The sequence below is a fragment of the Neomonachus schauinslandi genome, chromosome 9, assembly GCF_002201575.2.
Source record: "Neomonachus schauinslandi chromosome 9, ASM220157v2, whole genome shotgun sequence".
Taxonomy (NCBI): domain Eukaryota; kingdom Metazoa; phylum Chordata; class Mammalia; order Carnivora; family Phocidae; genus Neomonachus; species Neomonachus schauinslandi.
Window position 1 is genome coordinate 27725171 of NC_058411.1, and position 14981 is coordinate 27740151.

The following is a 14981-nucleotide window of genomic DNA, read 5'->3' on the forward strand; positions in this document are numbered from 1 at the left end:
TAAATAAATTAAAACTTAAAAAAAATAATATAATATGAAAAATGTTTTTGAGCCTTATGAACTTAGTAGTGAACCTGCCTAGTGACCTTGACCAAGTCATTTAAAGTGACATATTTTTTATTTTGTACATTTAGATGATCTCATATTTTAACTTCCCTTCCTTAGATAGAATTTTGCTTACATAGGAAATGGAAGAGCCAAAGATTTAAAAGTCAGAGGACTTTAGGAATCATCTGGTATCTATTCTATTTCTTCTACAAATATTCACCTGGCACTGTTTTGGTCTTGAGAATATATTGAAATCTCTGGCTTCATAGAACTTACAATCTTTTATGAAAAGAAGGTTGTGAAGAAACTGTAATCTTATTTAAAGATTCCTCACTTCATTTTGGTAGGTCTTTATATGCTCAAAAGAAAAAGGATCTGATTCCTTATATGCCAGATTGTAATTCAGAAACTGTAAAGCAGGAGGAAAAGGACCCTGAATGAGTGAATTAGGACAGTGACTCTCAAAATTTTCTGTGTATGAATCACCTAAAGTTCTTGTTAAAATGTAGATTCTGTTCAGTAGATCTAAGGTAGGACCTGAGATGATGCTTTCAGTTTATGAAACACATTTTTTTTTTTAAGATTTTATTTATTTGACAGAAAGAGACACAGTGAGAGAGGGAATACAAGCAGGGGGAGTGGGAGAGGGAGAAGCAGGCTTCCTGCCGAGCAGGGAGGGGCTCGATCCCAGCACCTGGAATCATGACCTGAGGCGAAGGCAGACACTTAAGGACTGAGCCACCCAGGCGCCCCTGTGAAACACATTTTGAGTAGCAAGTAATTTTTATAATAGAAAAGAATAGTGTGCTACCATTTTGAGAAGAATGGTTTGGAGCTATGGAACACAGACTTGGAGTTGTGAGTAGCACACCACACTTGGCTTTGGTGAAATGAAATTATAATAGCTGTTAATGGTCACATATTAAGAGGGGGTATTAAGGAGGTGATCACCTGTTTTTTGAATGGCATTCAGAATTGAGATTGGATGGTGGGTGGGTCTAAAATGTTTGAAAAGGTACTAGGAAGAGATGAAGATCTTCAGGTATGATGAAAGTAAATATCTAGTCGGATAAACAGAATTTATAAGTTAAGTTTTGATTAGGGGGAATTAATTTGTAATTGGAAAGATTTCCTCCCCTTTTTATGCTTACTCTAATTGGCATAGTTATTGTAGTTTTAAAAAATGTAAAAATAAATACTTTTTTAAAATAGATAATATAGTTTTTTTCCATAGGCATATTCTATGTGGAAAGTATGTCAGATTTCTTTGTTTTCCAGGTCTGAATAAAGCTTAAATGTTGTGCTTAAGTTGCCCTTCTCCGATCTGTTCCTCTGGGGACAGCTACTTGGAACATAAACTAAACTGGGAGTTCATTTTTCTTCATAGAATTAGCAGAAGACTCTTAATCTTGGAGTGGTGTAAAATGTTCAGTGGGTATTGAACATTAATCTGTAGGGAAAAATTTGGCAAACCAAATCTTGGAACCAGCAGCCTTTTATTTAGTGCTGTGAATTCACAGTGCTAGTGTTTTCATTTGTGTTTTTAGAAATTTAAACTTTTGGGACACCTGGAGGGCTCAGTCGGTTAAGTGTCTGCCTTTGGCTTAGGTCATGATCCCAGAGTCCTGGGATGGAGCCCTGCCTCAGGCTTCCTGCTCAGCAGAGAGCCTCCTTCTCCCTCTCCTCCCTACTTGTTGCTATCTCTGTCTCTCTCTCTCTCAAATAAATAAATAAAATATTTTAAAAATAAAAATAATAAAATAAAATTAAGATATTACTTATTCATGTTACCACTTATTAATAATACCACCACATTGGTGTGTAGGGCCTTTAAGGGGAGGGACTGTATCATGTATTTGTGTTTAGTGCACATATTAAAGGACTTCTTGTTCTGTTAAAAAAAAAAATCAGGGGCGCCTGGGTGGCTCAGTTGGTTAAGCGACTGCCTTCAGCTCAGGTCATGATCCTGGAGTCCCGGGATCGAGTCCCGCATCGGGCTCCCTGCTCAGCAGGGAGTCTGCTTCTCCCTCTGACCCTCCCCACTCTCATGCTCTCTCTATCTCATTCTCTCTGTCAAATAAATAAATAAAATCTTAAAAAAAAATAAAAAAAAAAAAAAAAACCAAAAGAAAAAAATCCAGGTCTGGGAAAAAATTTTTTTTTTTTTTTTTTAAATTTATCAGAGAGAGAGAGAGAGCACAAGCAGGGGGAGCGGTAGGCAGAGGGAGAAGCAGGCTCCCTGCTGAGCAAGGAGCCCGAGGTGGGACTCGATCCCAGGACCCTGGGGTCATGACCTGAGCCGAAGGCAGACGCCTAACCGAGTGACCCACCCAGGTGCCCCCCCTTTTTTTAAAATAAAGTTATTTAGTTAAATAAAAATTAAAAAGGGGGGCTCTGGAGTCATGTAGCTGTATTTTCTTTTTTTAAAAATCCTAACCCTATCTCTTAGTAGTTTCATGATATTGGAAGTAACTTGACTTTTCTGTGTCCAGCTTTCTTTATTATAAAATGATCATATAAATAGTTCATTTCATAAGGGTTCTTGTCAGGATTATGAGAAATCCTGGAAATCCATGGAAAGCTCTTAGAAGAGTTTTTGGCACATAGTAAGTGCTTAATTAATGTTAGCTGCTTCTACTCTTCTTTTTTTTTTTTAATTTAATTTTTTTATTCTTATGTTAATCCCCATACATTACATCATTAGTTTTAGATGTAGTGTTCCATGATTCATTGTTTGTGCATAACACCCAGTGCTCCATGCAGAATGTGCCCTCCTCAATACCCACCACCAGGCTAACCCATCCTCCCACCCCCCTCCCCTCTAGAACCCTCAGTTTGTTTTTCAGAGTGCATCGTCTCTCATGGTTCGTCTACCCCTCCGATTTCCCCCGCTTCATTCTTCCCCTCCTGCTACCTTCTTCTTCTTTTTTTTTTCTTAACATATATTGCATGCTTCTACTCTTCTTATTCAGGAACACCACTACTGCATTGTCTGGTGAATTTATTTTGCTTTTTATTTATTTTATTATTTTTTTAGAAGATTTTATTCATCTGAGACAGAGAGATACAGGGAGCATGAACAGGGGGAGAGGCAGAGGGTGAGGGAGAAGCTGGGAGTCTGCTGCAGGGCTTGATCCTAGGACCTGGAGATCATGACCTGAGCCGAAGGCAGACGCTCAACCATCTCAGCCACCCAGGCGCCCCTATTTTGCTTTTTAAAACAGGCCTGCATATTCAGGTTCCATTATGACAGGTTGGGTACTTAAAATATATACTTAAAATTAGTTTTGGGGCACCTGGGTGGCTCAGTCGTTAGGCATCTGCCTTTGGCTCAGGTCATGATCCCAGGGTCCTGAGATCGAGTCCCACATCGGGCTCTCCCTGCTCAGCAGGAAGCCTGCTTCTCCCTCTGCCACTCCCCCTGCTTGTGTTCCTGTTCTCGCTCTCTCTCTCATATAAATAAATAAAATCTTTAAAAAAAAAATTAGTTTTGAATGAAAACTTAAGAATTTTTACTTTCAGCTACTATAACTTTAATTCATACAAAAAGAAGCCATTCATTCAGTCTTTTTTTCTAATAAACTGTTAATACCTGCTATTTATAAGGAATTGCACTAGGTGCTAGGAATATAAATGGAGCAAACTTGGTTGTACCCCTTCAGTTATTCAGAGGTTAATGGAGAAAGGTACCCTTGAGTATAAGTCAGTGTTGTAAATGATCCCTTTTGTGCTGGATCATTAATACATGATCATTTAAAAAAAAATATTTTATTTATTTATTTGTCAGAGACAGGGAGAGCACAAGCAGGGGGAGAGGCAGAGAGAGAAGCAGGCTTCCCGCGGAGCAAGGAGCCCGATGTGGAACTCAATCCCAGGACCCTGGGATCATGACTTGAGCCTAAGGTGGATGCCTAACCAACTGAGCCAGCCACGCCTCCCTACATGTTAAATTTTTTTTTTTTTAAAGATTATTTATTTATTTATTTGACAGAGAGAGATAGAGAGAGAAGGAACACAAGCAGGGGGAGTGGGAGAGGGAGAAGCAGGCTTCCTGCCGAGCAGGGAGCCCGATGTGGGACTCGATCCCAGGACCCTGGGATCATGACCTGAGCCGAAGGCAGACGCTTAACGACTGAGCCACCCAGGCGCCCCTACATGTTAAATTTTTAATTTGTCTCCTGGAAAGTGTATAAGCCAAACTTTGGTTGGTTGGCCTTTGTTTTTAATATCTATTTACTGCAACTCTTTTATCTGTAATCATTCCTGTTTTTTGCAAATCAGGAAATTGAAATTTAAAGAGGTTAAGTAATTCCTCATACAACTATAAAACTCACTTTAAAATCCTACTTAATTTGAGGCGCCTGGCTGGCTGAGTCGGTGGAGCGTGCAACTCTTGATCTCGGGCTTGTTTAAGCTCCATGTTGGGTGTAGAGATTACTTAAAAAAAAAAATCTTAAAAAAAAACAGAAAAATAAAATCCTACTTAATTTAGAAACTCATTCATTCCACTGTTTTACCTCTTAAAAGGTGCAAAGCCTCTATTAGAAAACCCGTTATATTGTCTTTGGGGTTTATGTATCTGCTTTCCTATTAGATTGGGAGAATTTTTAGAGCAGGGACTAATCTTACTTATTTTTGGGCTCCCCTAGCAACTAGTAGAGTGCCTGTCACATGTTAGGTACCCAAAAAATACCAGTTGAGTAGTGAATGGATACATAGATTGTTAGAAATAGAGGGGATTTTAGAGCTCATGGAAATCATAGAGACACTAGAATTTCTAAAAGAATTCTATATTGCTTACATAGGGCTACAGCTTTTGATTTTGACTCTTTATTTATAAAACAACTAGTACTGTCTATCACATCGTCTCATAAAAGAAGCCATTTTAATACCAGAAAAAAGTAGGAAGGACAGTCTCAGAGTAAGCACAATTGGTAACTTTACACCCATTTTTGGTCATGGCTGGCATCTATTTAAAGATTAGATTTCAGGAACCATTATCTAATGCAACCCTTTTCTTTTAGAGTTGATGTATCTGACCTCAGAGAAGTATCAAAGTTCTTTTTTTTTTAAAGATTTTATTTATTTATTTGACAGAGAGAGAGGCAGCGAGAGAGGGAACACAAGTAAGGGGAGTGTGAGAGGGAGAAGCAGGCTTCCCGCGGAGCAGGGAGCCCGATGCGGGGCTCGATCCCAGGACCCTGGGATCATGACCTGAGCTGAAGGCAGACGCTTAATGACTGAGCCACCCAGGCGCCCCGAGAAGTATCAAAGTTCTTACAGCAAGGCAGAATAAGTGAGTTTGGAACCCAGGTCTTCTGACTACCAGCCCCAAATTTTGATCCAGTCACCTTAGTCTTCATCACATGGTGATACTTAGGCCCAGAGAATTTGTTCCTTAGGTAAGATCATATATCTAGTAAGAAGTAGAGCTGGGACTTGAATCCACATTACCCAACTCCATTTTCAGTAAAAGCTGTGCATTACTTACATGTAATCTTTTTTTTTTTTTTTTTTAAGATTTTATTTATTTATTTGAGAGACAGAATGAGAGAGAGAGCACATGAGAGGGGGGAGGGTCAGAGGGAGAAGCAGACTCCCTGCTGAGCAGGGAGCCCGATGTGGGACTCGATCCTGGGACTCCAGGATCATGACCTGAGCCGAAGGCAGTCGCTCAACCAACTGAGCCACCCAGGCGCCCCTACTTACATGTAATCTTAACCCATTCTACCAGCCCCCATTCAGTAGCAAAGATGGAATTATAAATGATTGAAAGGAAATGTTGGGGGGTGCCTGGGTGGCTCAGTCTTTTTTTTTTTAATTTTATTTATTTATTTGCCAGAGAGAGACAGAGCACACAAAGCAGGGGGAGTGGGAGAGGGAGAAGCAGGCTCCCCGCTGAGCAGGGGGCTCGATGTGGGACTCGATCCCAGGACCCTGGGATCACGACCTGAGCCGAAGGCAGATGCCTAACCGACTGAGCCACCCAGGCGTCCCACTGGGTGGCTCAGTCTTAAGTGGCTCACTTCAGCTCAGGTCATGATCTTGGGGTCCTGGGATCGAGCCCTACGGCCAGCTCTGTGTTCAGTGGAGAGTCTGCTTCTCTCTCTCCTGCCCCTCCCCCTGCTCGTGCTCGCTCGCTCTCGCACACACTTTGTCTCTCAGATAAATAAAATCTTAAAAAAAAAAAAAAGGAAATGTTTTATATTTAGCATTTTCTTTCCTTCAAAATTTCAGATTTGGAGCTTCAGCAACTTCTTCCAGGGAGGAGGTCCAGTGTAGCTGCTATTGCGACCCAAGATCTTGATTCACATCCACAGATTGGAATATTGGTGTACCAGCCATCCTCAGACACCTCACTAAGGACAGGTATGTGAAAGAGATAGTAAAGATAAGTAGAATGAATGCTAATGTTTTTCCTTCCTATTTCTTGTTAGATGACAACAGTTGGCTGCCTTTAAAAATATAGCCTTTTGTCATGGTCAAAACAAGGCATTTGGCATCTTAATTGAGTGGGGCAAAATATTTTCTTTCTTTTTTTTTTTTTTTAAAGATTTTATTTATTTATTTGAGACAGAGAGAATGAGAGACAGAGAGCATGAGAGGGAGGAGGGTCAGAGGGAGAAGCAGACTCCCTGCCGAGCAGGGAGCCCGATGTGGGACTCGATCCCGGGACTCCAGGATCATGACCTGAGCCGAAGGCAGTCGCTTAACCAACTGAGCCACCCAGGCACCCTGCAAAATATTTTCTTGATGGTAAAATATGTGTCAAAATGTTAACAGTGATGAAACTTAGGGTAATTAAAAGTTTTCTTCTTTCTCTTTTTGTGTATTTTTCCAAATTGTATTTATGAGCTTGTGTTAGTTATCTGTTGTTACATAACAAACCACCCCTAACTTAGTGGTTTAAAACATACCAGTCATTTATTTTGCTCATGTATCTATAATTTGGATAAGACTTGCTTAGTGGGGACAGCTTGTCTCTGTTAATATGTGGCCTAAGATGAAGTAGCTGGAAGGGTGGGGGCAGCTTGATGGCTGGGCGCTGGAATCATTTGAAGGCTTGGCACACATGTCTGTGTCTTGTGGTTAATGCTAGCTTTTGGTAGGGACTGAAGCCTGGGCTGTTAGCCACAACACCTGCACATGACCTCTCCTTTTGGCTGCTTGGCTTCCTCACAGCATGGTGGCTAGGTTCTAAGAAAGAGCATCCCAAGAGAGCAAGGTGAAGTTGCATGGCATATTTGATTTGGTTTTGGAAGTCACATAGTGGTACTCTGCTTTTTTCTGTTGGTTGAGATAGTCCTAAAGGTCCACCTAGGTTCAGAGGAGGGGTAGACATTGACCACACCACTTGAAGGGAGGAGTATCAGCATCTCATTAGAAGAAGAGCACATGGGATGGAATCTGCCATTGGGCCATCTTTGGAGAATGTAATGTGCCACAGTTTGTATTACTTATTTATTTATTTTTATTTTTAAAAAAGATTTTATTTATTTATTTGAGAGAGAGAGCATGAGAGGGGAGAGGGTCACAGGGAGAAGCAGACTCCCCATTGAGCCGGGAGTCTGATGTGGGACTCGATCCTGGGACTCCGGGATCATGACCTGAGCTGAAGGCAGTCGCTTAACCGACTGAGCCACCCAGGCGCCCCCAGTTTGTATTACTTTTAAGTAATATATAAAAAGAGGAATATTGACAGAAAATTATAGTGTATGAGTCCAGTAAGAATTTTATGTGCTTTTCCTGTCTAAGTAGAATATTATGCTGAGAATAAGGTGTCTAAACAGGAAGAGGTGAAATAGATTTTGAGTTTTCTTTTGTATCAGTAAAGCAGCAAACTGAAAAATGGAGACAAAAATTTGTAAGCAAGATGCAAAATAAGATTTGTAGTTTGGATTTTTTGTTTTTGAAAAAAAAGCTTTTATTTTAGTTTAAAGGCTACTTTGTTTTCTTATTTTAATATTTGGAGAATTATTTGGGAAACTGGTTTCTAATAGGATAGATTTGAGAAAGTAGTGTCAATGTTACTGTATGCATCAAGTTTGTTTTGTCTATCTGCTTATTTTAAGGGAAACTATGTAATCTTTTTTAGGATTGTACAATTTTACCTGCTAAATTTCTGGTAAATATTTTAAAATTTCAGTGGAACAAGAAAACTTGCAAAGTTGTAGAGTATTTGGTTGTATTGTTATTTTTAAAAAAGACTTACTTGGGGCTCAGTCATTAAGCATCTGCCTTCGGCTCAGGTCAAGATCCCAGGATCCTGGTATCGAACCCCACATCGGGCTCCCTGCTCGGCAAGGAGCCTGCTTCTCCCTCTCCCACTCCCCCTGCTTATGTTCCCTCTCTCCCTTTGTCTCTTTCTGTCAAATAAATAAATAAAATCTTAAAAAAAAAAAAAAGATTTATTTATTTGAGAGCGAGAGCATGAGTGGGGGAGGAGCAGAGGGGGAGAATCTCAGGCAGACTCCCTGCTGAGCAGGGTGCCCGACTTCGAGCTCAATCTCAGGACCCTGAGATCATGACTTGAGTTGAAATCAAGAGTCGGTTGCTTAACTGACTGAGAGCCACACAGATGCCCCTATTTGGTTGTATTATTGAACACACTTAACTCACTGATTATATGAATTGCCTTTGGCAGGTTTCAGTGTAGCTAGTACTTAATTTCTGGATGTAATGGGATAATATTTTTAGGGAATCCTATAAGTATACATGGAGATGTTGGTCCATTCACTATAGGTGGGAAATAAGCTATATAATAAACTATAATTAATATATACCAGTATGTATGTGTGTACACGCGCACACACACACACACACACACTCATCTCTTAGGCCCAGAAATTTTTTTTTGCTGTCTAGATATGAGCCTAATATGGCAGAGGTGATTCAGTTCTATTTCCCAACTACTCACAGATATCTTAAAGTGGAAAATGACTGAACCAGCTCTTGTGACAATAGAGGTAATATCAGAAGTTTGCCCTTAACTGTGAATAATCAGAATTGACTGAGTTTGTGAAACAATATATTTTAGTTCAAAGGTGTAATAATTGGGAAAGCTGTTTTAATTTTTTTTCATTTAAAAACATGATGTTTTCCAGTAGACATAGATTGGGAATAATGAGTAGTGTAAAATATTATGTCTTAAATAACAACTGCAACAAATACATGTGTATATATACAAACATATATAAAGCCTGTAAGCATTAACTTGCCTTCTTTTTTTGTTTTAAGCATTTTTACAGCCCACTTTTGCTTTTAAGAAGTCTTGAGTAGGTAAATTGCTGATAACATCTTTTACAGGTTTATCTTGCCTTCATTCTGCAAGGCCTGTGTCTGAGGGGATAAAAATCCCTTGAATGAGTGAAATACTGCTTTCTGACTGAGCTAAAACAAACAACAATAAAAACTTTTGAAAACACCCTATAGAAATTGCAAATATGCTGGTGTTTACTCTGTGGCACTCAATTCATGGAAGGAGGTAAATGATAAGGTTCTCTCGTGAAGATGAAGGACTATTGGGGCTCCTGGGTGGCTCAGTCAGTTGGTCACCTGCCTTTGATTTGGGTCATGATCTCGGGGTCCTGGGATCGAGCCCCACATTGGGCTCCCTGCTCACTCAGCCAGGAGTCTGCTTCTCCCTTTCCTTCTGCCCCCCCCTCCCATGCTTGCTTGCTCTCTCTCTCTCAAATCTTTAAAAAGGTGAATGACTATGTAAATATTTTTTTTTAAATACAAAAAAGATTTTTGAATAATTGTGGAAGGCAGAAATTATATTTCTTTGGGGTTAGTGGTTATTCTACTTATTCTGATTTCTAAAATTATAATGACTCTCAGTTGAAAAATGGCATTCAGTTCATGCTTACACAGATTTTTGGCAAACTAGAAGTTGTGTGACTTTCTTCTCTTGAATTCCCCACCCCCATTATTAAAAAATATAACACCTTTTATGTTTGAAATGTTTAACAAAAGTGTTTAAAATTTATGGTAAGGAAGTGATTGGCATAACATAAAATTTACCATATTAACTATTTTTTAGTGTACAGTTCAGTAATATTAATAAGTATATTCACATTGTTGAACAACCAATCTCCAGAACTTTTCATCTTGTAAAACTGAAACTCTGTACCTGTTAAACAACCACTCCCTTATTCTCCCGTCCCTCTAACCCCTGGCAGCCAGGATTCTATTTCTGTCTATGAATTTGACAACTGTAGGTACCTCATATAAGTGGAATCATACAGAATTGTTTTTTTGTGACTGGCTTATTTCACTGAGTGTGATGTCCTCGAGGACATATGATGTAGTACATGTCAGAATTTCCTTTTTTTTTTTTTTTTGTAGAGAGAGAGAAGGAAAGAGAGGGGCAGAGGGAGAGGGAGAGAGAGAATCTTAAGCAGGTTCCACGCCCAGCATGAAGCCTGAGATCATGACCTGAGCTGAAATCAAGAATCGGACACCTAGCTGACTGAGCCACCTAGGCATCCCAGCATTGTTCCTTTTTATTATTGAATATTCCATTATATAGTTATGCCAAATTTTATTTATTTACTTTTTAAAGATTTTATTTATTTATTTATTTATTTATTTATTTAAAAGATTTTATTTATTTGAGAGAGAGAGACTGAGAGGGGGGAGGGTCAGGAGGGTCAGAGGGAGAAGCAGACTCCCTGCCGAGCAGGGAGCCCGATGCGGGACTCGATCCAGGGACTCCAGGATCATGACCTGAGCCGAAGGCAGTCGCCTAACCAACTGAGCCACCCAGGCGCCCAAAGATTTTATTTTTAAGTTATCTCTACACTCAGTGTGGGGCTTGAACTTACAACCCTGAGATCAAGAGTCATCTACTCTACTGACTGAGCCAGCCAGGTGCCCCTTGGTATACCAATTTTAAAAATTAATTCATCAGTTGATGGGTATTTGGATTGTTTCTACTTGGCTGTTATTATATTATCTCATCATTTTTTAAAAAAATTTATTTATTTTATAGAGAGAGTACGAGCTGGAGGGTAAAGGGAGAGGGAGAGAGAATCTCAAGCAGACTCTGTGCAGAGCATGGAGTCCTTATGCAAGGGCTTGATCTCACAACCTTGAGATCATGACCTGAGCCGAAATCAAGAGTTAGATGCTTAACAGATTATACCACCCAGGTGCCACTATCTCATCATTAAACAGTTTCTCCTTTGTATATTTAATATATACACATGTTCAATATAATATGTCTAAATGTAATATAAATATACATATATTGAGGGATATACTCAAATTTTTTTAGTAATAGGTACGGGATCAAAAAAATTTGGAGGTTACTATTCTAGTCCAGAATAGTCAGAAAACAGAAAACAACTAGAATTATCCTGTTACAGGTCTGATTATACCACTTATAATTATATTCTATTACCTATGAAAACAGGTAAATTTCTTAATGTGATGTTTAAGGAGCTGTACCTTAATGGACCCATACTTCCTATCTGTTTTCTAGCTACATTTCAGTCTTGTAGCTTAGTGCTACCTTTTAGATTATTCTCACCAAATTCCTTGTAGTTACTTTAATACCTGATGTTCTGCCTTTGAGCTTTTGCCAACTCTTCCCATTGCCTAGAATGCTGTTTCCTGCCCACCTTGCCTTTTTAGGGATACTATGATATATCATTTAAGCTCCAGCTAAATCAGTTCTCCGAAGTGCTCCCTGGCTTATCCAAGTCAATTTAATTGCTTCATTTTCTGCAATAACTCTGTATCTGGTATGTATCTTTATTATAGCAGCTCTCAAACTAAATTGCAGTTATTTATTAGTGTGTCTGCATCCTTTCCTAGACTGCTACCTCCTTAATGACAAAGAAGGGGCCTTATTCATCCAGTACTTGTATAAGTGAATGAGTAGTAACCTTGTGGGTGAGGAACTTTCATGACCTTGAGAGTGATGCTTTCTGGATGGAGGTCTACCCATTATCTCAGTTTTCAATTTTTTTGTTATATTAGTTACTTTAGGTCCATACCTACACAGGTTGAGGGTGAGCTCAGGAGTTCATAACAACTTTATGGAATCACTTCCCTGAGGACATAGAGAAAAGGAAAAAAAAAAAAAAAAGGAGTTTGGTCTGCCCACTTGAAGGCAGGGGTTCCCCTCGGAATTTTCACCCCTGGAGGCTTTCTGTTTTCAGATGCTCTTGCTGCTGCTGCTGTATCCACCACAGAAGACCTTGGGGGACTGGAGCATGAGAGGATGGGGACAAAGAGAGAATAAATTCCCAAGGGATTCACCCCTCTTTTTCTGAGCTTTATTTTTATTAAAGACTATTTATTTGACAGAGAGAGAGTGAGAGAGAGCGTGCACAAGCAAGGGGAGCGGCAGGCAGAGGGAGAGTAGGAAGCAGGCTCCTTGCTCATCAGGGAGCCCGATGTGGGCTCCATCCCAGGACCCTGGGATCATGACCTGAGCCAGAGGCAGATGCTTAACCGACTGAGCCACCCAGGCGCCCCATCTTTTTCTGAGCTTAGAAGTTCCCTTTCCTAGCTTTGATCCAGGGCTAGAGGGCTTCTCCTGTATTTCTTTCCACCTGCGCCATAGTGCTCACTTAGGAGTTTTGGATTGTGTTGTGTTTAGGCTGGGAAATACTAGAGGGAAAAAATGGTAAACTCACAGCAGGTTCAGTGATACTTTGAATTCTGGTGCTCTTCCCAGATCCACCTGTAATAATTTTCAGGGTCTTCCCGTAGCTGTTCATGCATTCCATCCAGGTTTTTTTTTTTTTTTTTTTAGATTTTATTTATTTGATAGAGCACAAGCAGAGGGAGAGAGAGGGAGAAGCAGGCTCCCTGCTGAGCAAGGAGCTGGATGTGGGACTCAATCCCAGGATCCTGGGATCATGACCTGGGCCGAAGGCAGCCGCTTAACCGACTGAGCCACCCAGGCGTCCCTCCATCCAGGTTTTATAGTGTAGTTCATTGAGAGATAAATGGAGGTGTTTGTTTACTCTGTTACAAAATGGGAAGTCTTCCCAACACTTTTGTTTTAACATTTTATTTTGATACAATTTTAGATTCATAGGAAGTTGTAAAAAGAAGATAGAGAGGTCCAGTGTGACTTTTCCCCAGTTTTCCCCAGTGGTTATATTTTACATAGTTTAGCATAATACTCAAGCCAGGAAACTAACAACACCAACTTTTATTACGAACATTTCAAATATACGAGAATATTGAAAGAATAGTACATTGACCATCTGTATATCTCCAACTGATAATTCAATAACTTAAATGTTTTGCCATACTTGCTTCATATGTATATATTCTAATATGTGTGTATTCTCTTATCTGTGAACCACTTGAAAGAACATTGCAGGCATGAGCATACTTCACCCCTAAGTACTTAGTTTATCTTCTAAAAAAAAAAAAAGACGTTATACTTTAATAAACATTTAATAAAGCAAATTATTTTTCTATATAATTCTAATACCATTATCATACCTAAGAATACTAGCAATATGAACTTGAGGGGGACAGTAGTCTTAACGTTCCAGGGCTTTCGTTTTGAAGTTGACTCCTGAAAGCTTAAGTTATTGTTTGAGAAGATGGCCCTCCTGATAATGCACTCTTGGTGATAGTTTTGAGTGTTTGAGCTCCTATCATATGTGCAATTCAGAGCCCAGGGAGCTTCCTGATTCTGTATTGTTGTTTTCTGTCACTCTCCCCGCAGCTCAGACTTCCTAAAGCTGTCTGAGCAGATACTCAGAATAGTCCTTATCAAGAGATTATAATTTTGTCAGACTGATTTAGGACTAGCATGTAATTTTGGTTTTAGTCATTAGTCAGGAAGTTATAGTTACAGTTACAGTAGTTTTTGATAATGGTGTTGTATAAGGATTGTATCCAACTGTAAAGTAATTGAAAACCTGGCTACAAGGCTTAAACAAAGAAAGGTCTGTTTTTCTTACATAAGTCTGGAAGTATTGGCAGTTGCTCGTGTTGCTTCAGTGGCTCAACAATGTTGGGGCCCGTATCTTTGTGATTTGCTTGGCCTTCATGGTCGTGAGATAGCTACAACTCCAGCCTTCCAACCACATTTAAGGAGGAAGGCAAAAGGTCCAGACCAAGCAAAAGCTTTCCTATTAGTGTTTCTAGCAGGTTACTTCTAATGTTTCCTGGACCAAAATTGGGTCCTATGGTCACTTCTAACTGTAAGTAGCCTTTTGGTCTCTATAGTGAGATGCAAGGAGGAAGAAAGGATTTGGGAATGGCTTTTTGGGCAGCCAGTTAACAGCATCTGTCACAATTATATGATTGCGTTCGTTTTATTTCAGAAATTCATCTGACATCAGTGTGATATTCAGCACATAGGTGCTTTACAGTTACATAGTAACATCTTACTGGGTACTGTAGGAAACAAAAGGAATTTTAAATTTAGTTGTGAAAATGAGCTTTTTGGTTATTCAAGGTAAACTTTAGCTTGAATTTTGGGACCTTGGGCAGGTTTTAGAATATGTAAGCGTCTGTTTTCTCATATGTGAAATGGCGTTAATACTACCTGACTTTTAGGGTAATTGTGAAGTGGGAAGGAGATAATTTATTTAAAGTACTTAATATAGTGCCTGCTGCATTGGTGGTGTGACAAGGAGATATTATTATAATTGGTGGGTAGACGTTGTGCTAGAGTGGAAGAGCATGGACTTCATAGTCAACAGACTTGATTTGATTCCTAGTTCCACTACACAATAAATGTATGGTCTTAGGCAAATCATGTAATCTCTTGACATAGTTTATTAACCTGCAGTGTTTACCTCTCAGGATTGTTCGAAGCATTAAAGATTATATATGTACAATGTGGCACCATGTAAGCTCTCAGTAAAAAGCATCTGTTCCTGCTATTTTTAGTTATGATTTCTCTAATTTGGGATCCATATAATAGGTAGGGAGTCAGTCATTGAATTTAC

At 39.5% G+C, this 14981-nt stretch overlaps 1 protein-coding gene across 3 annotated transcripts in view; it reads left to right on the forward strand.

Moving 5' to 3' along the window:
• NUMB (NUMB endocytic adaptor protein) overlaps nt 1-14981 on the forward strand; it is a 194182-nt gene that overhangs the window by 42210 nt on the left and 136991 nt on the right. For all 3 annotated transcript variants that reach the window (XM_021679777.1, XM_044918347.1, XM_021679778.2), the window contains exon 2: nt 6286-6417. The gene's annotated coding sequence lies outside the window, so the exon portion shown is untranslated. The remainder of the gene's footprint in view (nt 1-6285; nt 6418-14981) is intronic.